The sequence below is a fragment of the Cynara cardunculus genome, assembly GCF_001531365.2.
Source record: "Cynara cardunculus var. scolymus isolate 2C chromosome LG 3, CcrdV1, whole genome shotgun sequence".
Taxonomy (NCBI): Eukaryota; Viridiplantae; Streptophyta; class Magnoliopsida; order Asterales; family Asteraceae; genus Cynara; species Cynara cardunculus.
Window position 1 is genome coordinate 7,339,148 of NC_037530.1, and position 207 is coordinate 7,339,354.

Sequence of the window (207 nt, forward strand, 5' to 3'; positions counted from 1 at the left end):
ACGTATGCATATATATCAATTATGGACCTATATAAATCATAGATCATTATCACACAACTAATCTTGTTCATTAAAGTAAGCATATATATATATATATATATCTATATATGCTACATAAACTCCATACTCAACTGATTCATTGATCAGGTTTAAGAAAACCCAAAGTTGATGTCACTATTATTGATGTTTTTGACTTTCTGTTTCTAA